The 26,947-nt window shown below is 38.3% G+C and overlaps 1 long non-coding RNA gene across 1 annotated transcript; it reads left to right on the forward strand.

The window, feature by feature from the left end:
* LOC308190018 lies at nt 1–26,190 on the forward strand. The gene is made up of 3 exons (XR_013946777.1): nt 1–707; nt 21,510–21,695; nt 22,922–26,190. It is a non-coding gene; the product is annotated as an uncharacterized lncRNA (long non-coding RNA).
* Nucleotides 26,191–26,947: the final 757 nt, after the last annotated feature.

Below are 26,947 nucleotides of genomic sequence, written 5' to 3' on the forward strand. Positions count from 1 at the left end.
AGGGCCTTTCCCGATGTATTAAAAACAGGTTGAAATACCATCCATTTACTCCTTGCACTGACGTAGCACAAACAATGCAGTAGGGACTTTCTTAAGGTGTCTGAGTTGAGTCCTGTGAGTGTGGTTCCAATTCAATAATGAAGTAGCGAAAAGAAGTGCTGCTCTGAGGACTAACAAACGAATACCCTAACAAACGAATACCAAAGACAGTGACAAAGCAAGTATTTGAATCAGGATTGGCTTGCTATTAAGTTTGGCTATTCCTGGAGGCACAATGCAATCTTCAGACCTACTTGAATGATTTGGTTTGCAGACTTTGAGTCTGCTCGCGCTTTCCCAGCTGTTGCTCCATGTTCTTTGCATGATCCTCAGCTTCACATGAGTATTCAAACAACTGTAACTTCCTGCAGCCTCAAAAGCTTCTTTTTCAGAACATTTCTATCTTTTTTTTCACCAGTGGCAGTCCAGCTCTGACACAGCCGCTGAGCCTGACACACATCGTTGTTGGCAGCAGTGCAAATTAGTGCTCCAGCGACAGCCACCCTGTGGCAGAAATGCCTTTGCAAGTTAGGATGCTCAGAGATCCGTAAGCCCGGGGAAAGCACAGCCTGGAGAGACGGAGCCGTGGCAAGCCGAGAGAGGCGAGGACAACTGGAAAACCTGACAAGAAACATCAAAAGAGAAATATGAAGCTGAGATTTGAAAAGGTAAATTTCAAAGCTGTTTCCATCTGGCAGCACTGATTGCACTGGAGCGAAGCAAATTGAGAGCAAGCTGTTTCCAACGGGTAATGAGACTTGCAAGGCACAAGGCAGGCCAGGGACATGGTGCCAATTTGTTGGGAATGTAGAGGCCTGTCTGAAATTCCTGTCTGGGAGGATGAGAGATAAGAAGATTGGGGAAATAAGAGGGTTAAATGCTCACAAGTGTAACACCGTCGTCATCGAATTGTCATGCTCCTTCCAGAACCCCATTGCCAGTGGTATGCAGATGTAGAGTCCCCTGTCCAACTGGAGAGATGAATGAACATCTCTGGAGTGGGTGTTGTGCCTTAGAGTGAGGGATTAAATCCTCTCCTCCCCTGTACGTCTGCTCTGAACCTAACTATTCTTAATGTGAGCCTTACCACCCTGACTTAGTGCCACTTTAGAAATGCAGACTGTGTTTCTAAGCTCTCTCTGAGCTTGGCACGTGAAAAGTAACTTTTCCTTCCTATCTACATCATGTGGATGCTGATGCTGACTTCAGCTTCAAAGGCGGTGTTATCACAGTGCTGGCAAAACTCTTGCCTTTGGGATTGGCTTGGGATTTTGAGATTCTGCAGGAGAGAAACCTCCATGCTGGTGATATTTCTATACAATAGAAGAAGTTCTGGATTTTTGTCTCTGCTCACCACTGACAGACTTTGAACGTGGGAGGCAGGGACTTTAAATTGGGTGAAATGACTCCTTATTCTCCAAAATCTGATTTTATTATTATTTGGCATTTTGCTTGATGAATCTCTAAAGGACAAAATCTAGGTATTCATACATGTTTGGAAAACATCTATCATATTAAGGGTACTGTGCAGAGAGGGGAGGTAGGTAACAGATGGGAATAAGTGATGCTTGCACAGAAAAAGAAAAAGAAATTGAAAGCAGCAGTATTGAAAGCCAAGAGCAAACAAATGAAAAAAGCTGCACTGAAAACTGAGCTGTCAGTGATTTAGCACCTGAGTGGCTATGTTTGGATGCCATGGGTGTGTGTTCAGTGGAAATAAACTGGAAGTTCCACTGGGAAAGATGCAATTTAAGTTTGCTTTATAATCTCAGGACTACATCTTAGAAGCTTTTCTCACGAGTATACAGAGAAAAACCGGAGCAATGCAAAGAGATCATCTCCTTTATTTTATTTATTTATTGATTGATTGATTGATTGATTTTATGGAAGGCATTTTTAGTTGACTATCAGGAGCTCCACTGAGGTTTGCCAAGGTAATCAGCTGTGAGTAGGTGAGACCAGCCCACCTCACTGCCATCTGTCATTGAGCTGCATAGCCATATCAAAATGGTATTTTTTGCTAATAGATTTGGAGTCTTCTAGTTTTCCTCCTGGGGGAAAAAGATTGTCCAAACCCTTCTCAGGATTGCACCAAACCAATTCTTTGCAGGCCCTATATTGTGAGGTCCTCAACACAAGGAATTGTCTGATACGTCAAAATCATCCCAAATCCAAGAATTACCTTTTAAACAGTTAAACCTCAGACTCAGGCCAAAGTCTAGCATTCATCTCTTTCTGCACAGACTAAATGAAAGACTAATACAAGATGGGATGGGGCAACCTTAAATCTCTCTAAAGACATGGGTGATAACTGAAAATATAGATGCTAAAGAAGCAGAAAGGTAGCATTCCTCACAACATAGTAACAGAGGCTACTTTTGCTTCAGTACTGAACATCAAAACTATCCTTAAAAATCTTTAAAAGCTTTCTCCATGCCGTAAGCAGAGACTTTTTGTACTCTTCTTAAAGCACTAAAGATGCAGCCCACGTACAAGTTTTCAATGCTACTGTTTTGGTGAAGCTTGTCATATTATGCTGAACAGTAACAATGACCACTCTGTGTACAGCTATTTTCCCATGTAGTGCTCTCCATGCTATTCTGGATTCCCTCCACTTAGCCCTTGTCCCTGCTGAATTGAAGGCAGTGATTCAAACACAGCTTCCCCAAAAGACATCAGTTCACTGAGCCTCAAAAGGAACCCATTGACCTTTAGAAGCTACAAGGTAACATGACAGCACTTCCTCCCCTTGCGATGTGTACCAGGGATGAATCTGATGGCAAAGGCATTTTGTATACAGAAGGGTTTATAAATATGAGGATTCACGTTTGTTGATTGGCAACAAATCAGAGTGCCAGAGCCACAATTGAGTTGCCTAGGAAAAAAGCTCTATTTTTAAACATTTCTCCTCCTACCATTTTTTTTTTTCCCTTCATTTTCACTGAACTGGAGGTCAGCACATTCTGCTGACTCACTGTACCAGGAAAGGCAAGATTTCTCTTAAGGAATTCTGCTGACTCATTGGCGCTGGGCAAGGGGACAGTGCAAATCCAGCAAGAATCCATGCCCACAGCCAAGTTTAGAGTACAGATGTTAATTTGATGGTTTTATTTTGCTGTCATTTTTTCAGTAGTGTACACAACCAGATCATGGGAAAGGGATACGTTTTGAAGCCAGTATGGCTAGATTGCAATAGAGAATTAGCCTGCAAAGCTGGCTTTGATTATAAATCTGTGATCAACACAGCTTCTGCCTTGATATTCAGATACTAAGCTAAAATTAAATTCTAAGGATATTTGGTGTTTTGGGACCCTGAGGCTGGGCCAGGCTAACAAGAAGGAGACACAGGATTTGGATGGGGGTTGCTGCTCAGCAATTTGCTGTTTTCTGTTCTCTGCAGACATTTCCATTTAGGATAAAATTCCCTTTGTGGAAATGGCCTCCTCAGACATAAAACTGGATTGTTCAATGACTTACTTGACCTCATACAAGAATGCTCATGGGTTGTTGTGTCAGCTACTGTGCCTATCTGGGAGAAGTTCTGGCTCCAAGAATTCAGCACTGCCATACCAAATGTGAAACCAACCAAGAGAATGAGGATCATATGCTGTAGATATAACGTAGAGATAGAAATATATATGTTGCACATATTTATATATAAACTATATGAATTTTATTCATCTTGGATGTATTATTATATCATAGAATCAGGGAATCATAGAATGGCTTCGTGTTAGAAGGGACCTTAAAACCCATCTGGTTCCAACTTCCCTGCCATAGGAAAGGACACCTCCCACTAGATCAGTTTGCCCAGAGCCTTGTCCAACCTGGCTTTGAACACTTCCAGGGATGGGACAGCCACAACCACCACTATCAGAGAATTTCCTCTTAACCTCTAAACTAGATCTCAACTCTTTTAGTTTAAAACTATTCCTCCTTTTCCTGCCTGACTGAGAAAAAAGTTGCTCTCCATCTTTTTTATAAGCCCCCTTTAAGTACTAAAAAGTTGCAATAAGTTCACCCTGGAGCCTTCTCTTCTTTAAGCTGAACAGCCCCAGCTCTCTCAGTCTTTTGTCACAAGAGAGGTGCTCCAGCCCTCTGCTCATTTTTGTGGCCCTCAAGAAATACATTATATATATAATATATATATAAATACTTCATATAAATAAAATAAGACCAAGATTACATATAAAAGGTTATAGCTACGTATCACATACACATGTATCATATACATAAAACATGCAAAAATAAGTTTCCATACAGCAGATCTGTGTTTCACAGATCCCTCTAGCAGTGTATCTTGAAAGGAACACAAGGAGCAGCGCAGTTAAAAAATGCGTAAATATGGTATTGCTAGCAACAAGACAGACTGGACCAATGCGCTAACAACATATGCAGGTGAGCCAGCCACCAGGGTGTGGCAATTTTGTGGCTCACTGAGAGCTTCTGCTCTTGCAGACTTGGAGAGGGAAAATATCCAATGATTTTTAGGTCTATGAAAACCATATTTTTATTTCATCCATGTATTCATTCATGCAGTGTTCCTAGTTGTGAAATAAATACATATATATATATATATATAAGAAAAAAAAAAGAAGAAAAAAAAAGCACTCAGCTGCAGTTACTCTCACGAGCATTTGACCATGAATCACAGCAGCAAGAGTAGAACTGTTAAAAATGAATTGTGGAAAGCACAGCTGACTGGTGGACAGCCCAGGTAGAAAGTAATAGGCTCTGACAGGGATGCCCACAGCTGCCTTCACAGTTACCAGAATGTAACGTGACTTCCTTGACACCTGCACTGTGCTTTTTCTTCTGGTAATAGCCTAGTTTGATGTCAGACAGCAGGAGCTGGCCTCTGGACTACTGGTCTTGCTTTATAATAAAGAAGTCGGTGTAGGAAGTCGCTTTATCCTGGACTACAGGAGAGGGAAGTGGCACGATTTTCCTTTCTTTTCTATAGCTTAGCAACAAGGTAAAATGTGCATTCATGTGCATACAATCAGGCTCTGCCTCTTCTGGCTCTGAGGCAGGCTGAAATGAGAGAAGTGGGGTGCTGTGGAGTAGCTTTTTCTTTGTGGACAGAGAAGGGTTTCCAAATGATAACCTTTCCAAGAAGGGACTAACACCCAGATGCACTATAGTTCTTTCTATCCTCCCCCTCCATAGCACCAAGGCTCAGATATATTAAGAGCATTATGTAATTAGCAGCTCACGATAGTCTTCATCAAGTACTCCTTTTATCAAAGTACTCATTTTGCTTAGACTTCTGGCTTGGTCTCTTGATTTATTTCTTGTTACGCAAAATATCATTTGAACATAGAGAGTTCATGCAGTATTAATGTCTGGAGTCTGATCAACTGCAGTGATTTCAAAGGGCTTTTGGAACATCCATCTGAGGGCAGAAATGAGCTCTTTCAATTTCTGAAACTTATTCTCACTAAGTCAGATGGGGTTCAGAGATCTAAATGTTGTTCTTGCAGTGCTTATCAGTTTGCAGTGTTGGCCCCCGGTTCTACAGTTTATCATTATCTGTGAAGTGGAGGAGGGTTAAACAAGAAGTTCTCAGAAATTCCACTTATGAATAAAACATTAAAAGTTATTCGTCTACACTTAAAATAAAACAACATTTTTTTCCTTCATCTGTGTAAAATTTTTCTATTAGCATCTGGCTTTGTATTTTCTGAAGACTATTTCAGTGCATCTATTATAAATATTTATGCGATAAGAAAAAATGTTGGAACTCCTTCAAGGAAATCAGATGAGAACGCGTCCACACACTTCAAAAATAAATGCATAATGTAAGTGCTCAAACCATGCTATTATTAAATCACTGTATCCCGTGAGCTTAGTGCAAGATTGCTGCGGTGAGAATGGATTATTATATTGTTACCTGGATGTCATTCCAAAATTAGGTTCCATCAACAAAACAGGAATTTTAAGTAAAAAGCAAAACTGAGAGTTGCCTCTCAAGTTTATACATAAATCTAGCAGCAAGACACTTTATAAATTACCTGGTTTATTTAGAAGATTTGCTTTACACTTAAAGTATAATCTTCAGAATACCCATGATAATCTCTCAATGTAAACCACTATGTAAACCACTTTTTAAAAAAAATTGTTTTACATAACAAACTGCACACAGAAATTGCTGGAACTGCTTAAAAGAAAAAACTAAGATGGTTTCGATTAAAAAAAAAAAACTCCAAAAAAATAAGAATCTGTGGATTTTTATGTAAATAAACTTTGTTTCATGTAAGTTCTACAAAGAAAGTCAAAGAAACTCAAAGAAAAACTTGTCAGTGCAGAAAACAGTTGAGAGTAGTCCATAAATCATCCCTTTGAATTTTTGCCTTCTCTGCACTCTGTTCTCTATAAATCAAAGACAAACTTGGTTTAAAAGAGCCAAAGCCCACCTTCAGTTGTGGGTGTGCATCTCACTTAAATGTCAGGTAGAGTCAGGTGCTCAGATCAGAGGAAAGGATTTAACATCAAGATGAGAGAATTACTGTGTAAAATAATGCTTCACTTAGGTCCTTAAAAATCACCTAGTTCCAACTCCCTGCCATGGGCAGAGACACCTCCCACAAGTCCAGGTTGCCCAAAGCCCCATCCAACCTGGCCTTGAACACTAAGAGGGATGAGGCATCCTCAAAATGGCCATCACATTATCTTCCAATTTGTTTTTTTCTTCTAGGCTGATACCTACTCTTGACTTTGTAGAATTAGAGAATGATAGAAAGTTCACTCTTTTCCTATATAAAAAGTTGTAAAGGTTAATAACAAACAACAAAAAAAAGTATATCTGATGTCTTGCGTCACTTCATGTCACTTCAGCGTCTAGCCCTGGGATTCTCTCTTGTCATTTTTGAATGCCAGAGATGTGTAGCCTTAGAAATACCTTCACTCTGAGGTACTTTTGAACACTGTTTATCAAATAAATAATATGTTTAATTACATGAATTAACACAAAAGATGTCATTTCCATATCTATAACCATTATTTTACCTTTTATACTGCTTTCCAAGGGTTTTATACACTTCTCTTTTCTCATGGTTCTACTTAAAGGCAAATTCCAGATATATCTTATTTAATTCATTTAAAATAGATATTTTGAGGTGAAATAATTCCGTCTTTCCTTCTGCAGAAATCAGGAAAGTTGTAGAAGAGGGCCAATGCCACAGAGTCCCTTGCACTCCCAGTGTTTCGGATTGCCAGCACATGTGAACAGAACAATTTAAGTAAGATGACAGCTAAACAGCCACGTAAGGTTGATTTCTTGCACACAGAAACTACCAGAGACATCCTCTGTGTCAGAAAATATTTTATGTTGAACACATAGAAAAATCAAAGAAATAGAATCACATAGAAAAATCAAAGAAAAAAAACCAATATCATTACATGAAATAAAGGTATGGTTTGACTTTCAGACCCTTCAAGAAGCAACTCACCACAGTGCTATTATAGAAGAAAACCTGTCATATGGAGTCTATTTCTAGCTATCATCAACTTGTTTGGAAATATGTTTCTTTGGAAAGCAAAGTATAAATTCCCTGTGTTATTTTTTGTTTGTTTGTTTGTTTCCAGGCTTGAAAACAAGAATATTCTTTCTCCGTGTCTAACGCAGCCCAATGGTAGTGATGTTTGCCTTATTTTGTTATGTCCTCTGAGTTTTATGTGACAATGTCGCATTTCAGCTGACAGATTGCTTCTGCAAAGAGACATTATTGTCCTGACAAAGGACAATAATAGAGCATTGATCTAGGCTATCAGTACAAGCCTTCCCTCTGTTTGTAACTTTGTTCCTTCTGTTAATGTGCACCCCAGATACTACCCAAGGTGCTTTAGGGTTTTTTTGTAAACACAGATAAAATCATCTGTGATTGTTATAGATGCTTGCAATGAGATGCTTGAGGTCAGATTCATTTTACCTGATTTCAAGTGTTTGTAATGCAAGTCCATCTGAGACAGTTGCACAGGAACCACTTTGTAGTCAGTGGAAGAAATTAGCATCCTTAGGGCATATCTAACTCATTTTAGTTGTTTACTGTAGGGTAAGTGCTGATACATCTCCACTGATTTTATATTTTTAAATGTGGTTTGCTGCCATGACTGGCTATTACAAAACTTTCTCCCCGTTTATGTGGGGATCATATATTCCTCACGTACTGCTATTTAGCTTCTTATTAATCTAGAAAGACCAAACCCAGGTGAACGGTTACTTCAAGCACTCTGTCACTACAGACTTGGCACCTTCCTTGAGGGATTTCTGGTTTGATAAGTCCAGGTCTGAGCCACACTGGTACGAGTCTTTCTTCTTTCTCTTGAGAAGCCTGAGGACTTATCAATGTCGATATTTGATGTTGTCACTGTGCCTGCTGTCTTTGCCATCCATGCCTAGGTATGGTAACAAACCAATTGAGGCCATTTTGGGGCTTTGTATCCGAGGCACATTCTCAAGATAGGGATATAGAAGACAAAATTCTACCCTTCACAACTGTTGCAAGTATTTAGGTTGGCCAAAACTAGGTGGACATAGCAATGCGTCATCCTATTTTCCCCTGAAACAGCCTTTAGGGTCTACAGCTTTTTTTCATTACGACAAATATTGACATAGAACTCACTTCCATATGTATGCCAGTGGCCTTAGAAGTCTATGTTTATTAGGAACATGAAAACTGGGGTTAAGTGTGATTTCTTTGCCGTGGCAGTTCATTCCTCCTTGGTCTATGTGGGCATTTTTCCTCCCCCTTTCTACCTAAATCATATAGAAAATATGTGCTAGCCACACAAGGCATTTCACTAAATGCCTTGCTCTGGGTAGTTGTAATGGCTAGAGACTAACAAATGCTATAAATAAAATCATTTTTCAGCCAGAGAAGACTGATTGAGAAAGGTCACTAAATGCTTTCCTGCTGGAGTGTGAAATCAATGAGAAGTTTAATCTGGTATGATCTGGCAATTTGTCAAGTTTAGAAGAGCCAATGTGAGCTAAGGATATAGAACATAGTGAGATGAGGAGAGAAGAAATAAACCATGGACTCAGAAACCAACAGCCACCACTTTCAGGCTTGAAACAAAGAAAAGTGGAACTATCTGCATGATAGTTCTGTCATAAAATAGCTATTTGGGTTTTCCTTCATCATCATACTTCTTTTTGATGTCTTCTGCTAACTGACGTCTGTCAGAGAAGTTAAACACTGTGAACTAAAATGACTGAGAGAAGGATATTCTGCTAGTTAGCTGCTTTCCTCTGGATAGTGGGTAAGCTAGGATTTACAAGCCACAGGGTGTTCCTGGGGAATGCACAGACCCAAAGATTGTGAGGAGCTCTAAAAGGTTTTAAAAATAGGGGAAATAAATCCTTTGTCTCCCAGCAGGATCTATTCTAGCTGATCCATGAACAACATGGGTTACCAGTGAAGCAACAGGAATTCTTTGGTACCTTTGGCTCTTGGAAAGCTGATGTCACACATTGGGATGGGGTTGTCGGGATAATAACAGGTAATATGAGTCAGAATTAGGTATAGATATTACTCTTGAGATATCTTTCACCTACTGAAATTTGGTGGGAACAGTGAAATCGGTAGGTTAAAAGTTATTAGACAGTCAGACTAACCCATACAGGTGTATACATGGAGCAAGACTGCAAAAGCTATGGTTGCAGTTTTTTGATGTTAGAACTAAGGCAGGCAGCAAAGAATGGTGTTGCTCACCATGAGCTACTAGTTTGATGGAGGCTAGTGACAAAGTTTGATACAAAAATATCCTAAAATAACAACAACAACAACAAAAGAAAACAAAGAAATAAGAAAAAAAAAGGAAAAAAATATTTTAGTTATGATAAAATTACTCTTCTCTATTAATTTTTAAATTCTTTGGGGATCACTTTTAGTCTGTTTTTCTAAGAAATTAGACTGTGAAATTCTCGGTCTCTGTATACATGAATGCCTGCCTGTTATCCCCAAATAACTTCTGAACTAGTTAGCCAACTTCAACAAAGTTAATAGAGACATTAAAATCTTGTGACTTTTATGAAAATAGGCCATCAGGCCAAGGGCAGGCCCTTGTTAAGTGCTTTACTTGAGAGAAGAGCTGCATCAACATTAATCCCTAGAGACTCTGCATGGGGAAAAACCTTGTAAATATTCCAGCTTCCAAGAAAACTTCAAATGGACCAGGAAATGAGCCAAGAGACATACATTTCATACGGGCTCATAAGTTCCAGCACACACAGAGCTATTTACCTTGTTCCTTGTTCATACTGGATTAAGGGTTGTCAAGGTTTGATCCAGTATGGGTTGTTATGACTGACTCTATGTTATGACTCTGACTTATTGGATGTGGGTGCAGAAGCTGGTCCAAAAACAGGTGATGAGTCAAGTTTGGAGTGAGTTTTGTCTTTACCCAACTATATCTATTTCTTTAATTATACTTTTTAGTTACAGCTTCATACTCTGCTTAATTCTCTTTTTAGTAGTGTCACATCATATTGTTTACTGTGACATGAAAGTAATAACATCTCACAGGAGATTCATTTACACCTAATATTTTTGTTCGTGGTCTAACTTCAGCACTACACAGCTAAGTGATAAGCAGGGTCCTTGAGGAGTTATTTTTACATTAACAGGGTTTGCTTAGAAATAGGATGAGAACTGATTATCAGAGATGTTCTGTGGATCTGCAAATACATTCTCTATGAAAATTATGAAAAAAGCCTCCTATTATCTTCATTGGCCTTGGGATCAGGCCCTCAGATGAGGGTATACACAACATGAATCTCTTAGGCAGTCTCATGTGTATCAATTTGGTTTTGTTTTGGTGGTGGTGGGTTATTTTTTTTCTTTTTTTCTTTTTTTAGAAATTTAACCAAGATGCACTTTTTGCCAGCTCTCAAACTAAATGACCAGACATAATAAACTGTTTACATAGTTTTTCTTATAAATTGAAAATGTCACAGTAGAGCTATCCACCCACTTCCTGACCTGTTAATTTAAAAAAACAAAAAAAAAAGTCTTATTAAAACTCGTGCATTTTCAGTAGCAGCTCTTAAAAGGACCGTTCAACATGCCAGCTCACATGGCATTACTCCCATACGCATTTTCTATTGTAAGAACAGTGAAACTTCTAGTAAATTGGATATAATCTTGTGTGACAACTAGCATACAATGGTTTTCAATAATTCTAACATATTACTGTTACAGAATGCATTTATTGAAACATATCTAAATTTCTTTTCAGGGCTACTTAATTCAGTATCATGTAATTGGTTTTGGTAATAAAAACACAGAGAATTGATTAATGTTTAGATGTTATTGTTTGAATATGAAAGAGACATGAACATCCTTTTTCACACAATTCCAGTTTTAATTTGCATATTCAAATGCTTTTCTGAATTGACACCAATGCAAATGACCTTCCATTTGTCCAAGAGTGGAATGGCAGTAAATGACTCCCATGTCTGAGGGAAAAAAAACTAAAAGGGGAATGGAATGGAGATTGGAAAATATTTAAGTTTTGTTGTTTGGGTCTTCCTAAGTCTTTTTTTTTTTTCTTTTTTTTTCTTTTTTTTTTTTAATATATGTTTAATAAAGTTAATTCTCTCCTGTTTCATAATACCACCTACCAGCCAGAACTCACTATATTCTACATAAAATTCTTTGTCTTTTGTTTTGACATGTTTTACAAAGATGCCCAAGTACTTATCTTCACTGGAAATTAACATACTGCTAAAAAATATGGTGATATTCTAATCACTGATGTATGCAAATCTTACTTTATGAAACGTTTTAAAAATATTAACTACACCAACAGGACATAAAATCTGATTATGAACAAATTTCTCTGAGAAAACGGGTTTACATTCAGGACAACATGATTGCATTTTATATAATCAATAATGATTTTTCTTTTTGGAATTGTTGAAAATAATTAGTCTTATTTGACTACACGCACAGTTTTGCTGAAAATAATAAAAAAAAAGAGTTAAAGAAAATAAGTTGGACAGTACTTAAGAATGGGAACTGTGAATAGATAAAGACTTAATGCTTTTTTCATTAAAAAAAAAATATGAAAACTCTAATCCCCCTGTACAGACAGATGTAATAATGTTCCTTTTCTTCTTCTTCAGTCATCTGAAGAGAGATGTTATAAAGTGAGGACTTATTGGGTAGGAAAATAGTATTAAAAGTAAGGCTCAATCACACAAAATGGTGGGCATTTGTTCAACTACTTTACTCCGTAATTATGATGTTCCTGAGTAAAACAATGCTTCCTTACAAAAGCATTAAAATGTGTTAATTGAAATGATAACAGTACAAAACAACAAATTATTGGGTCTAGAATGAATCCTTTTAATGCCATTTAATAGGTGATGAACCAGCCACATTCCCAAAACACCAAAAATGGTTTCATCAGTGGAAGCTGGAAGTTATTACATTAACACTGTACCCAGCTAAGGGGAAAAAGTAAATTCTTAAGTTCAGTGATTGAGACAGGCCATCTGTAAGCACAGAGGCATCTGGACAGACTTTCCCTGCAAACCTCAGCACTACTACTGCTGCACCAGGAGAGAGTTCCCTCAGTAAAAGTGTCCAAAAAAAGACAGAAATATTTAATCACCTGATTAAAATATTCAATTATTTTTTTCCTATTCCCAGTGTGTTTGGTCATGCTCCAATCAATGTCTCAATGTGTGTCACAGTCCTGTGAAGCACCACTCTGTGCCCAGAACATTACTGTGAACAGAATCAGCTCCCTGACTCCCAGATGCTTTCAAGTTGGTCTAGAAAGAAAGTTGTCACTATGACTAGCTGCAAGCCTATAAAGGACATGTCTAAGCTTCAGCTGACTTCCTGGCAGCTTTCCCTGAAATATCAGTGTTCACATTCACTCTGCCTGATCATGAGCTCCTAACCCTTCACCACAGTCTCTTGTATGTGCTCCTTCAAAATGCCAGTGGCATTTTCAGTTGAACATTTTAGGGCGAAACCTCAGGAAAAATTAAGACACACAGAGGTACTTGGGAAATTTCTTAACTGCAGTCATCTTATCCTTAAAAGTATTCCAAATAATCATAGAAATGTTAGCAAATCCTTTTTAAAATATATTTTATTATTATTATATATTTTTTAGGACACCTCTCCATATCTGATTCTGCCTTTAGTGGGAGATCTGCCAGTGCTCAGTCAAGCTTGAGCCTCTCCTCTCCATTTCCTCTTGCAGTGGTCTGCATCTTCACTCTTCCTTCCTCACCTACACTGAACAAGATCCTCTATTAGAGTATCTTTCTCTTCATATCTTTGACTTCTTCAGAAGTATCAGTGCAATACCTTGGCAGTAGACCATGTGTAGCTAGGAAGACGAGCTGATTATTGGTGGTGGTGGGAATTCATCTGGCCTTACTTTTAAACTTATATTTTGAGTGTTGAGTCTAAATTGGCTGTGTAGTTTTTCTCTATAGTCCACCGAGATGGACAGACACCACCAGCAGCAAGTCAAGCATTTCATCTTAGGTATAAAATTAATATCATGAACCATTGCAAGGGCTTGTCAGACTTAGAGTACTTTTGTTGTTTTTCATCAAGGTGACAAGCACTCTCTCCAAACAGTCCACCTTCCTTCATGAAAGCAAGAAATACACAGGGTAAAGAGGCCAGATTACTATTTCACACAGTTGTAACCCTGCACCACAACAAGAATTTCTGAAGTTGCAAAAGAGCCACGGAAAGGAAGAGGCAATATTTACATCAAGTTATTATCCACCCTCTCCCACTTTTCTAACAAGGAGTAACCCTGCCTGAGATTTTTCACAGTGCTGATTCATTCTTACATATCTGCTCACTTATGGGCATGAGCATATTTGGAAGTCCAAGCTGGAAAAAAATAGCCTCATTTTTATCTGCCCAGACAGAAGGGAAATATAGTTGCTTTTCAGTACGGTTCTTTAGTCATTGAAAACATACAGTAGTCACTTCTTTTATGCAGACTGACTGTTTGACATTTTGTCATTTAGTGATAATGGTGGGTATATCACAGTATTGTATTTTAATAATTGGGTGAGCTGACGAGTTTTTAAGATTAAAAAGCAAATAAGTAATAAGGCCTGTCTATGTTTATTCCTCTCTAAAAAAGGAAAACTTGACCAATCACAGCATGAATGTCTCTACCTCAAAGTTCAAGGAGAAAAGAAAACTTGATCACTCATATTTATTTCTTCTAAAAATGGTATAAATGTAATTCATACACAACTCATATCTCATTGCCACAACTGGTGGAGTATAAAAGTGCATTAGTGTAAATGAGAAATAGAGATCTTACAGTTTAATAAGAGATGGTTTAGGAAAGATAATTTGTTCTTTTCTGTCTTTGTTTAAAGCATTTATAATACATATATCATTAAATTTGCTATTACAGCCCAGACTCTAAAAGTGAATCATAAAGTTAACAATAGAGTCTTAAAACAAAATTACATCAATTATACAGCAAGGGGAACTTGAGTCTAAACCACAGAGACTTAATAGAATTAAGGTTTTCCCGAACTCCTCGTAAGAACTCCCATAAGGAAGATCTTTTTTTTTTTTTCCTTCTCTGAATATGACATCACAAAAAATAAATTTTAACTGACTGGCACTGCTAGAACAGCAATGTGGAGATGGAGGACAGGCAGGTCAAGCACTACCATTTAGCTGATCTGAGCCCCCATTGGAACAGGGCTCATACCCATCACATGAAACCAGTGGAAAAAATACAACATTCTTCCACTATACAGCCTGAACTCTTCTGGAAGCTCCAGAATCATTTTATGGCATGTAAGGTTTTCCCAGTTATATTTAATATGTTCAGATATAATGGAATATGCTTCTGGTGTAATTAGGCCATTTCTCTGATGTGAGTGAAAATGCTAAAACGTGAAAATAAATAGCTGCAGAGGATGCAGAACATTTATGAGTGAGATCTAAGGTCTCATTTTAAAAGCAAAGAGCCCAAAGCCTCAATTTATGGCGCAACTGCAAATAGATTTTGCACAGGCTGCAGAACTGGTTTCCAAGCAGTCCTATAGAAGTGGTCTTACTTTTTAACAAGAAACTATTGCAAAGCTAAATGTAAAATGTAAGCAATGTGGAACATATATGCACAAAGCAGAATGATGCTGACCCAGAATAAATTTCATCGTGCAGATTTGTTCCACTTGATATAAAACAAGGAGCTGTAGGAGCTGAATGATGACTTTGCAGACCTGAGTATCCTTTATGTATTCTTTCCTCTGTGCTGCTATTTCTTCTGCGTTTCAGACTCATGGGATTTATCCTCAGCTGTAGATAACCCCAATTTTTACTTTGCTCTAAGGAGAAGACAATGTTGTTCTTTACTAGAACTTTAAATTTGGCGATTTTGAAGTTCTTTAGAAGCATAAAGGAATTTAGCCTCACATCCTTCTCTGAGGGAGAAATTTATTCCTATGAGGATTTTGTGGTTGTGGTTCAGGTAATAGTAACAAGCTGGTGGGGAATAGGAGGCGGAGAGAAGGACAGTATTTGTTGCAAAATGTAACACAAACAGCATACAAATATTTTTCAGGCCTATACAGTCACAAGATATTTTGCATTTCATTTCTTTTATCTCCAAACTTCAGAAAGTAGATCTTTCTCTGGAAATAGCTGAACAGGTTGGACTTCAGTGTTTCTCTCCCAAGAACAATAGGAAAGTAACACATTAGAAGACAGTGATATTAAGTGCTTTTCTCTGTCACAGAGTCTTTTTTCCATATTATTATTTTTTATAAAAAGCTGAAGATACTTTCTGCTACGTTCCTAAAATGATCTGAATACACGTAGTTGTAATTTAATGCATCAGGCAGCTAAGAACCACGCAGCCATTCTTCGCCAAATGGGATGGGGGAGGAAATACAAAAAAGAAAAAAAGTGCAAGAACATGTGGGTTGAGGTAAAGACAATTTAATAAGAAAGAAAGAAAGAAAGAAAGAAAGAAAGAAAGAAAGAAAGAAAGAAAGAAAGAAAGAAAGAAAGAAAGAAAGAAAGAAAAATAACAAAATTACATAAATAAAATAATAAATAAAAATAATAAAAAAAAAAAGAAAAAAGAAATAAAGGAAAAATGAAAAAAAAAAAAAGTAAAAGAAACTCAACCCAACCCAAACCAAACCAAAACAACAATTGATGTACAGTGCAATTCCTCACCCCCAGCCAATCAATGCCCAGCCAAGCATGGTCACCAAGCAATGGCATCCCTCCAGCCAACTCCCCCCATTTTTATTGCTGAGCACAACACCACATGGTGTGGGACATCCCTTTGGCCAGTCTGTGCCAGCTGTCCTGGTTCTGTCCCCTCCCAGCTCCCTTTGCAACCCCAGTCCCTCACTGGCAGGGCAGCATGAAAACTGGAAAGTCCTTGGCTCTGGGTGAACACTGCTCTGCAAAAACTAAAACATCAGTGTGTTATCAGCATTTTCATCCTAATCCCAGAACACAGCACCGTATCAGTGTCTATATTGAAAATTAGCTCTATCCCAGTGCAAACCAGGACACATGTCCATCCCTGATCTAAGCTCATACACAAAGAGGGGTAAAGGTCAGTAAAATTTATATCACTATTGGGAACCCATGCACTGCTCCACATCCCCTCTTCCTCCATATCCATACACAGTCTCACAGCTCGTTTTCCCCAAGGCTCCCCATGGGCTGCTTTCCCCAGCTGTGTGCACAGCCCTGCCATCTTGGCAGCCGATGGGTGAAGCCAGCCACCTGTGCTGTGACGGGCTTAGGGGTCTCTGATCACCGCAGCTATGACTGCCTGTGGTTCTGCCAAAGCACACAGCCACTAAGCATTAGCCACAAAGAAAGGCCAAGGCCAGAGCCCCTTGGAGCCTATCTCCTACCCGTGGCCGTGTGGGGCTCACAAAGAGGGCAGAGGTGGGCATCCAAAGCTGCATCATCTGCAGCTGCTGCTACTAAAATTTTATGTGATAATCTAAATTCCACTTGAATCCCAATGACAAAATACATCCTCTGGACTTGTTTAGAAGGAGATTAACAGTAACAGATCCCACAAATGGCTTCTCCCTTTTCTATATGAGAGGAAGTCTTCAAGTTTGTATTTTATTATTATTATTATTTTGTTTATAAAGGTGGTTTTGAGGATCTGTTTATGACTGAAGTACCCAATCCAAAGTACTACTGGACTGAGGAGAGAGACTCTTTCACTTTCAGTAGTCTTTCAATCAGGGCTGCAGAGATACCTGCCTTGATTTATTCAACAACTTATTCTGAGCACTCTGAATATTACCCCTCAGAACAGCTGTTGCATTGGACCAAACAACATCAGTCACAGACATGCCAGCTGTGAAATGGACTGACAACCTACAATTTCATGATGTCCATAAAGCCAGTTGTTCTCCAAAGACCACACCAGTCAGGAAGCCTGAATGGGATAGGCTCAGCATCAGCTCTTGGGCTGAAATCACTGCCGCTACACTCAACAGAGCACTGATGGAAAGTGGTTATTAACTTAATTCTCCACACAATTGGGGATTGGAGCTGTTGATGTCAGGGTATCTAACTAACCACAAAAGACTTTGTGTCTCTGTCATTTAATAAAATTGCCTACATTCGGATGGGACAAAGTTGCCAAAAGATTATCTAGCATGTGGCACCATAAATTATGGCTCCGGACCACCGTGATCAAAGTCTTTTCTTTGCCTCTCTCCTCTCCCTCACCACTAATAGTAGTCTGCCTTGTATCACACATTTACCGCTGATTGCTCCTCCACTGCACCCCATATCAAGCATTCCCTACTGCTCTGACCTGTGTTAATGCACAGAAATAACAAACTGCTGGTCGATTTGTTGTCTTTTAGAGTAGCTGCTGGGCAGAGATCCACCATAACGCCAAGGAGCAGTTTAAGTAAGATAGATGACTAAGTAGGCCAAAAAAAACTCCTCCCAATGAAGCACACAGAAAGCATATGATAAAGTGAGGGTGTAAATGTGGGGTCTTGTTTTTACTCAGGCAAACCCATTGAACTATTTTGAGTAACAGCTTTTAGCCTACCATCAAATGCCATGTTTCTTTCTTCATCTGATTTCATATAAAAAATTTCACTGTGAGTTTTCGTAATAGAAATATATTTCTTGACAACAGGAAGCAGCCCCCAGTTACCACCTGCAACATTCGGATTTTTGCATCAAAAAAAGCTTTCCCTAGATAGAAAGTATTGCAAATCACAGATAATATTTTCTGATGCACTTAACTCTTGCATGGATAATAGTTCTGCTCGGTAATTTGCAATGAATTTGCAAAGGATGCTGTGGAAATGCAGCCCAACTGAAGCAACTGGTGCTTCACTGCAAGTGGACAGTCACTTTTATCCCGACTAATTTTGATGCACAGAATGTTCCCCTGCAGTCTGTGTTGGAGAACCCTCCCCTGTTTCTTTTATTTCAGTTGCTCATTCTCCTTTCTACAAAGTGAATGGCAACCTGGAGGGCCTGTGGCATTTGAGGCATTTTCAGAAACAATGGAAAACTGGCTTTTTTGCTGCTAGCCTTCAGACTTCTGGAGGGAGGTGCTACCCACTCCATGGCCTTTTCTTCACTAATGGGTATAGCAGCACTTTCTATTCTGCACAGATGGAGCAGAATAATAGCCTGTGGGAGAAGGGAAAAAAAATGTAAAAACATGTGTGAAACAACTATGGGAAACAGTTGCTATCACAATAGGTTTCTTTAGGAGAAACTTTAAATTTCTCAAGAAAAGATAGGTCAGGCTAGCTTCTTGTGCAGCAAAGGTATGTCCTGTTGCTGCCATCTGCACCAGGTTCATTATAAGGAGGGGGAAATTAGAGTGTGAACGGGAAGCTTTTAGAAGAATCTTAGCTTCATTGTCTCCTGGGCAGTGCAAGGGCAAACAGTGCATTGAGCATTTTTCCTGAAAATGCCCTCCCCACCACCACGCACCATCCTCACTGCCCTTGTGAACGTGGCGGGTAGTGGTCTGAATGCAAATACTCAACCAATTTTATTTAAAAGTTTGCTTGATGCCACTAGAAACTATCCATTAAAATCTGTGTGGGAAATGCACAGGCACATAGAAGGAAGAAAATTTCAGAACACCTAGTGAAAACCTCCTCATGGAGAACTCCTCTTCAGTCCCTGTTGAAGTCAACAGACAGTGTGTGTGCTCCTGAATACGTTACCTTGCCTAGCACAGGCTCACCGGATACGCTATAATGTGCAACATTTTCAGATTTCAGTGATGGATTAGTCTGGCAAATAAACTTCTGTTTTCTGATGTGTTAATAGGAGACTTGACACTCCCTCTCCAGATGTTCCTGTTGAAATGGATAATTTGCATTTGGAATGGCAAACTTCCCTCCAGCCTAATTAATATTAAATTGTAATTATTTATCTGTTTAGCTGATAGCAGTTATCTTTGAAACCTGTTGCATGAGTTGCAACAAGGTGTCAAAGTGCCTGTTCCCAAACATTCTTTTGGGCTAAGCTGTCTCAAAATGGTGAAAATGTTAGTTTGGAAACTTACTTATACTGTGGCAACTGTTCAGAAGCTGCAATTGCAAAAAAATCACATGAGCAGATACAACAGCTGTAGCTAATTCCCTTTTGTTTTTCAGAGATTAACAAAAGCAGAAGTAGATTAATGGCAAAAGTAACTTAAAGTGATAAATGTCAGCAGATTCAGCTCTTACATCATAATCCAGAGGGGCCAAGTGAGAGGGAGTCTGAAGACTGGCAGACACCTGGCACAGCCACATAGTCCTGTGGGATGTCACTATAATTTACTGTTAGAATTCATCAATATTTCTTTTTTCCTAGTAGAAAATCTTCAGACAAATCTTGTTGAAATCATTCTTTTTCTAGGAGTTCATAGATAGCACAGTCCATAATATCATGAAGTTTAGATCTACAAGAACCCATCAGCTCTCATTTATTCAGGTCTCATGTGTCTCACACCTCCCCCATGGTTAAATTAAACTATAGAGTAACAATCACAGAATGGCCAAGGTTGGAAGGGACCTCTGAAAATCATCTAGTCCAACCCCCCTTGCCAAGCAGGATCACCTAGAGCACATTGCTCAGGATGGCATCCAGGTGGGTTTTGGATATCTTCAGATAAGGAGACTCCACAACCTGTCTGGGCAACCTGTTCCAGTGCTCTGTCACCCTCACAGTAAAGAAGTGCCCCCTCACATTGAGCCAGAATATATAGGCTAAATATGCCTAAAACTTGTCTGTCATCTCTAAAGCTGTGTTTACCTATGATAAAAATAAACAGGGATAGTTTACGGGGACAGTTTACAGAGACAGTTTACAGTAGTAAACAGGAAATAGTTACAGAAATAAATAATTTATTTTAAAACATATTAAAAGAGGTGGGTGTAGGTAACGTGGAAAAAAAAATGAGGACAGAGAGGGAGCTTCTTAGATTTGAAAGGTTAATAAAAGGAAATAGTACAAAGCCAAAGAACTGTGAACTGGAAATAAAGCTTCCTAAACCAAAAATTAGAAAAAGGATTCTAACAGCAAGGGAAGTTCTGAAAGGAGATTCTAGATAGTCATGGAGATGAGGAACTTGAATTATTTCATTAGAAGTGATAAAATCATGGAAATTTGGAGTGCAATTTTTTCAAGAGGAGATTTTAGGATAAAAAAAGGATAAGATAGGAGCTTGAGATTAAACTATATGATATCAGGATATGATGTATAGATTGTTTGGCTCCCCAAAAAAAAGGGATGAAAGGAGATAGATCACGGTGAGTTTGTTATGCTCTGCTCACAACAGTATTTAATTAGTTCACTGCATATTTCCTGGGGTCTACTGTTGCCTGCAGGCAATGGGAAGAAATATTATTTACTTGCTTGACGTCTAACTTTGCTTTTGGGAAAAAGAGAAAATTGGTTTTCTTCTGAAATATCAGAGATTAGCTACAGCTGGAAAAGGACCCCTGGGCAGAGTATTTTGGTGCATCAGTGACAGCCAGAAGTTTTTCAGTACCCTGTTAGTAGTGAGTTGCTCACATGTTCATGGTTAAACTGACCTCGCAGCTTGAGGTTGGAGAAAACTTTCCTCTAACCTGAATGACAAGGACTGTGGTTTTTATTTATTTAGCTGGTTGGTTGGTTTTGCTTCCCTTGTGCTCAGGGCACAATCTGCTTTCTAAGATTCTCTTCATTTAGAGCTATAATGCAACTGCAGAGACCTGGGTGATTATCCTGCTCTTTCCCTGGGGCATAGTGTAGTAGTAGCCTTTGTGTCAGGTTTGATGAGAAGGTGAAGAAATAAACTGTGTTTTATGTTAGGCAGAAATGGGGAAGAGTTCATATGGACTTCTTGAAAATTGCTTATTGCTTGGTCACTTGTAGCTTTATGGATGGATCTCAGGGTCACTGGTGGTCTCACCCTCTTATGTGTTCCAAAGTTATTCTCCTACACAGGTTCATTCAGGACCACCAGGACCAGAACTTGGTGAAGTAATGTACAACTGTAGAGTGGTGAAGAGTTGAATCACTCGTATACAGATACTGTGGAGACTTTTATACGTATTTTGTACAGAAAAAGGCCTTGCCTGCCCTTTCCATTGCAGTAAAATGGGACTTTGATCAGACGTGCAAGAAATAAAGGTACGACATTTCTTGATCTCCTGAGGAGGAAAAGTGTGGTGGTTTTTGTTTGTTTGTTTGTTTGTTTGTTTGTTTGTTTGTTTTTGTTGGTTTTTGTTGTGGTTTGGTTTGGTTTATTGTTTGTTTTCCTCCACTCTTCTTTCACAAAGTTTCTTCCAGAACTCACAGTTATAACATTTTCTCTTTGTCATTAAAAAAATCATTATCCTTTCTTTGATGAGTCTAATTAAAGCAAGGAAATAAAAAGGGAAGTGGATATCTTTCTCCTCTTCCAGCTGGTTTGCAATACCAAATATAAATTTGCTTGCACAAAAAGAACATTTCATGTGAGTTCATCTTTCTTTTCCACTGACCACGATGTGCAGATAGCAAACATTTTCAGGTTGGTTTTTTTTTGTGCATCCTTGATATAGGAGATGAAATTATAGCAAAACAGAATGCATGACTAATTTGCATGATCCAAAGTCCTTTCTTTCCAATGAGTTACCACAAAGTCCATGCCACCCACAGCAAGCAAAGAAAAAAAAAGAATCTTTTGACGCATTTTCAGCTTAAGATAGGTGCACTCAGGCTTACATTTTAGGATGGCTGAATTGCCAGCTTCTCTCAATTAACTATATACGGAATGAAAGGTGACTATTCCTGAAAGGTGATATTCTTTGTTGGCTGCCCTGAGTTTGATCTGTTTTTGTCAGTTCCCTGACATAAACTATTCAGGGAAAAAAAAAAAACAAAAAGTTACTTTGCTTAGTGACATTTGAAATTCAAAGCATTAATGGGTAGTGTTACCTTGCCTGCACAGATCTTTCTGGACTAATAAGAAGTTAGGTCTGTGTATACTTATAGGTCCTAATGGATCTTGACACTTACAAATAAAGAAATAGAACAACATATTTTCCAGTGGCCTGTAGTTGAGATAAACTCACAATCATGTAAAAAAATAATTAAAAAAAAAAAAAAAGTTATAATTTACACTTACTTTAAATGTAACCAGCATGACATTTTCACTTAAATAAGTCTCATGAGACAGAATGTGTTATATTGAATTAACACCTTTACAAGCTATGTGCTTTTTAAAGCAAGTACATAAATTAACAATATTCCAAAGAACCAAATCCTGCCTCTCTTGAATCCACAATCTGAAACCTTATTTTAAAAGTTTACCATCGTGCTGGTGGTTTTATTTTATTTGTAGGTGTTTTGTTGTTGTTCTTGTTGTTTTTCAGGCTGAGATGGGGGGAATTTCAGATGTCCTGTCAATGAAGGGAGAAGCCTTTGGTCATTCCAGTGGTTCATCCAACTTCTGTGGCTACCTTGATATGTTCTTACTTTTTTGCTGATGTCCATTTCTTCTGTTGTATGCATCCTCCAAGGGTCAGGGTTGGTGACTACCAGACTACAAGGCCATGGCTGGCTTGTAAATTTTGTCGTGAAGAAGATGAGAATAACGCCAATTCATCTGATTGCCATATCTATGATCTGTAGATCCTGGGGTAGTGTATTCTAGTATCTGGGCATATGCAGGTGGATATGACAGGCTCGTGAGACAGGGGAGGACTGGCTTAAAAACAGATAAAACATTGTGGTTACTATGGAAACATCTCTCTCTTGGGCCTTCTGCATACCAGCACAAAGTTTCTTTCTGAGGCCTTTTATAGATCTAATCTCCTTTTCCTACTAGCATAAACCACAATGATTTCATTCACAGTATGTAACTTTGCTGACACCAATAGGTGTTTTCTACAGTCCATCTTCTATAGGTATTGTTAATCCATGCTACTTGCAACCTGAATGATGTTGATTTTAAGGAAGTGTAGGTACGTTTCAGGAAATGTAACAAACCACACAAAAAACATATGAGGCAAGTGTATGTCAAGTGTGTGAAATGGGCTGTTTCTGGTAGTCTATGGATTATTCTTCTGTTTTCTTTACAAAACATTTGTAGTTTTATGGGTTAAATATGCCAGAAAATAATATATATATATATAAATAAACCAACCATTGTTTTGTTACTTTATTCATTACCAAAGAAACTGGAACCAGCACTTTGCTATGAGATTTCTCTTATACGCACTTAGCTATTCTCTGTCATCTTTTCTACTTTTGATGTTAATCACAAGCAGCCAGAACCAGAAGATAATGAAGAATTAAAAGATTAGAGATATGGAAAGTTTGCATGTTAAAAGCAAAGTCAAAGAGCAAAGAAACTACAATGACTGAGATAATGAGAGTGAGGTATATAATTTCTCTTCAAGTAGTGAGATAGAAAAATATCCTCATGGCACTTCCACATGGGAGAAGATAGTGCTGCTTACCTCTGGAGGGGCAAAAATAACAGCTAAACTGTACTGAAAACTTAAGAAATAAAGCTAAACTATTTGGGACACAACTCACAATTTTGACAGTCTCCTGTGAGGTGAGTGTTTACTAGGAAGAAAAAGAAACTTAAAAGTCCCCAAACAAGTGGTAGACCAGCAGAAACCAAAGATCTTGAGTATTATCACTCCCACTGCTAAAATCTGAGGTGCTAGTGCCCTCTGTACCTTTAGTTGCACTAAAGGGCATTTGTAAGTGCATGAACCATGAGTAAAAGGAAGGAGTTCAGGGAGACTAGTTCAGACGTAGGCAACTCAGGTGCTTAAATATTAGTTTCTGCTTCTGTCCTAGAAGCCCTACAGTATCCTATGTGGCTTTCTACCATGTTCCCAGAGAAGTATTGGCCTCCTATGCATTTGGTGTAATAGCTGCCAGCCCTGTCCATGTCTCATATATCTTAGAGCATCAAGGGCCCAAAACAGCTTGGTGACATGAATCCCACTATGGAGCACAGCAAAATGGGCTTTTGTCATTGTGGGAAATGCACTTCCCTGGCACCAGAGGCTCATCTTCTTTGCACATGGGATATTTATACTTGGCTTCTCAGTCAGGAGCTTTCTGCACTTCAGGGGCAGTGTTAGCGAGGGGAGAAATAACAAAGCTGCACCTCAGCATCTGAAGACAAGAAGTGTGAAGGTCCTTGCCTATGTGTCAGGCATCAGAGAGTAAAATCATACCTAACACACACCTTGTGTTCCTTTCTGAGTACTTTTTCAACAGCGGTACTAACCAGTAAAAGGCCAATAAAATGCAAACAATAACAACAATAAAAATCTGATAGTGACATTTAAAATATTTTTATGTAAGTCCCAGGATGATTACTGAAATAAACCTTTTGAGCAAAAACAACTTATTTATTTATTTATTTATTTTCTAATCTCTCTGTTACTTTTGCCTTTTTGACATGCACTAAGCTCAGTAAATGAACAGAGACAGTCCTACAGAGCTTGGGTTTCAGGCTTGTTCATATGTTGGGTCATTACATTGTGGTGGCAATAAATCATGTCCAATCAACCTTATAAATGTGCCTCTCTTTCTTACCACTGTTATCTCTCGGAAAAACAAAGGCAGACAAAAACATCATGGACCATCCTGCTCTCCCCGAAGGAAGGACCAAAAAAGCAGCATTTGTGTTGTTGAGTCATCAAGCTAACAATGTCAGTGACCCATGACCATACCTTCTTCTTCACTGTTCAGCAAAGTATTTAGTATTTTCTGTAGCTAAGGCAATTATGTTTCTCTTCTGTACAAGGGAATACTTTTCAGCCTAAGTTCTGGAAAAATATGTGGAATAAAACTTTAAAAGACATTATTTACTGTTACTTGTATTGCTACTTGGCAAATTTCCAGGTCATTAATAAACAAGTCTTTTCAAAAGAAGAACTATCGAATAATAATTTTGCACTTCCACCATATATAATGCAGTGGTGTTACTGTGAAAGTTTGTCTGCTGTATTTCACTAACAATCATCTGTACCATGCAGAGTATGCAATAGCTTTTTTTTTGTTGACACTGTTGAGTGACATTTTTAATCTCTATTTCAAACCAGAAATGGTACCTGGGGAGTCTTCTGAGTATATAAAGGATTGCTGTTACAAGTGTTAGAGAAAATGGACTTAATTGGCAGAAATTATTTGCAGAGGTTTGTCAGTCTATAAAATAATGCAAATTTTATTGCAGCGATCATTTAAACTTCAGAAGTAGAAAGCTGGCCTGTCAGTATCATTCAAAATTTGACTCTCCTATTGAACATTTCACCAACATTTAAGAGATTTCATTAACCTTCTGTGTTTCCTTCATTTAGTAAGTTGTACTTTTGCCACAGTACTAATAAACATATATTTTGAAGTCTCCTTGACTAAACAGGATGATTGCAAAGCATTATAAATCTTTCAAAACTGAATTATTGCCAGTCTCATTTAAGAATTGCCAAATACTTAAAAAATACGTCACTGGAGGGTATCAAGCTGTACTGTAGCCATATGCTTTCAAAGAGATACAAACAAACAAAATCCCATCAAGATATAACCTCAGAAAATCCAGAGGATCAGCACTTACTTCATATTACTGTCCAACTGCGGTGATGTGAATTGCTAGCATACACTAGGAATTCACTGACTTACATCCACACACTTGCAGAGGAAACTCAACGAATGCTCACAGTATGACACATTAAGGCTTATCACTAGTTGAATGTCATTTCTCAATTAGCATAGACTGGACCATCAAATCTCTTTTTCTATGGACATAGAAAACATAAACAGAGTATGGTTACTGTGGTATTTTCCTGACACTGAAAGGAGATTATACTATTTCTTATGCTGAAATGATTTTCTTCTTTTGGCTGATATAAGCAGCTATTTGAGATCTGATTCAAAGACAGATGCAATCAGTAGGTGTTCTTGTTCAGAGATCCTAGTCAGGGCACTAATTAAGCTATGCGCTTTGAAAAAATTTTTGTCTGTTCTCCAGTATCCATTGAAATTGCCATTAGCAGCTCTGCTAACCACAGGATGGAGACTGCATGTGTCAAATGACTTTCAAACAATTTCTATTTAGGAGAATGATTTTTACTTTTGTTATTATTTTTTAGTCATATAAGTACTACTATATATATATATGATTTGAAAAGGATATTTTTACACCTTACTCAGAGGTCTTTAATCATCTTAATCCATCATATGAGATTAGAAGGACCTAAGCAGGTTTCTGCTTCTGAAAATCCAGCTGAGTTCATATTTTCCACCTTTCGGTGTCCTTAGAATGCCATACTTTCTTGACCTTTAGTGAAAAAGAACTTGTTTGGCAAAGCTGTTCAAGGGTCTCATTCACCTTTAAATCATCAAATGAAATGAATACAGATATGAATTCTGGA

The sequence above is a fragment of the Anser brachyrhynchus genome, assembly GCF_964034855.1.
Source record: "Anser brachyrhynchus genome assembly, chromosome: 2".
Lineage (NCBI taxonomy): Eukaryota > Metazoa > Chordata > Aves > Anseriformes > Anatidae > Anser > Anser brachyrhynchus.